Consider the following 1,358-nt stretch of genomic DNA (forward strand, 5'->3'; position numbering starts at 1 on the left):
ACCTACTGGCCACTCTCAGTAGGATATATATACATATATCAGCAATAAAGGGAGACCATGAAGAAGAATGGATTTGACAAAATGCCAGACAAGAGTACGTGTGAAATCAAATCAAGGTTTTGAAAGTAGTGCCTTATAAGGGCAACAGATTATGCTCCCTACTTGTAGTATATAATAGCCAGAAGAGAGATACTTGGAATCAAAGAGGTACTAACACCTCCAATGGAAGCAGACCAAGGAAAAGAGGAAGAAACCATCTCCTACTGACCAATGGGAAAGGACATCTGTAAAAAAAAAAAAAAAAAACACAGTAGAATCCTTATTGACACAAGGAACTACACCACTCCCATAAGAGCGCTGAGCAAGTTCCCAGTAGGTAACAGGTAAGTATAAAAGAATGGCCAAAAGCCTATACCAATTGCTCCGAAGAGCAGGGACTGAAAACAACTCCAACTTGAGGAAGAACTCCATAGAGAGCACAATCCCTTAGGCACCCGTCTATCAGCAGAGCACACAGAAAATCCTTTATAGAGATACTAAACCCAACCAGGGTCAGAAGAATAATGAAACTATAGTGTAACAATGGAACACTTCACAAATTTGCGTGTCATCCTTGCGCAGGGACCATTGCTAATCTTCTCTGCATCGTACCAATTTTAGTATTTGTGGTACCAAAGCAAGCCCTTGTAAATAGAAACACAACACCTTCAATGCAGGAGCACCACCTTGAGTGCTACACCATGACATGAAGAATAGCACCTGCCAGGAGCAGGAACACCACACTGGGTGTCACACTATAAACAAAAAGCACACCACCATAAGGACGACAGAAAAAAAGTGCAACAGGGGAAAAAACAACTATCCCAGAACAGAGGAAGCAAGCCAGAGGAAGACTCTGTACCATGAAGAGGCCTTAAGACTGAGTTCCACTATGAGTATCTCTTAAGTGGCGTATAGCAAAGTCGGGATGCGCGCTAAAAAGGAAGGCGCCATCAAAAGGCATATCAAATAAAAATGCCTGCACAGCTTCTGAGAAATTGGAGGAACGCAGCCATGCCCTTTGTCAGAGCGCTACTGAAATTGCCATAATCATCCAACAGAATCTGTGGTATCTATACCACATCTGATACTTAGGTTGGCATGGAGTATTTCTAGCCTCGTCAGGCTGAGAAGGCAAAATGTGCTCTACTGAGTCCCACAAAACATGGGAGAAGTGAGCAAGGCCACAGGAAGTATTGACTGAACGCAAGGCAGAACTAGATGAAGCGCAAATCCGCCTACTAGAATCATCCAGCTGTCTGGCTTCTCGCTATGGCGGAACAGGAGGAACCTGTGTAAAACTGTGTGCAGACAAAGCA

At 43.6% G+C, this 1,358-nt stretch overlaps 1 non-coding gene across 1 annotated transcript; it reads right to left on the reverse strand.

Annotated features, from left to right (window-relative positions):
* Positions 1 to 576: 576 nt before the first annotated feature.
* Positions 577 to 680, reverse strand: LOC138297934 (U6 spliceosomal RNA). Its single transcript, XR_011204473.1, has one exon. It is a non-coding gene; the product is annotated as a U6 spliceosomal RNA (small nuclear RNA).
* Between the last annotated feature and the right edge of the window lie 678 nt (positions 681 to 1,358).

The sequence above is a fragment of the Pleurodeles waltl genome, chromosome 5 (genome assembly GCF_031143425.1).
Source record: "Pleurodeles waltl isolate 20211129_DDA chromosome 5, aPleWal1.hap1.20221129, whole genome shotgun sequence".
Lineage (NCBI taxonomy): Eukaryota > Metazoa > Chordata > Amphibia > Caudata > Salamandridae > Pleurodeles > Pleurodeles waltl.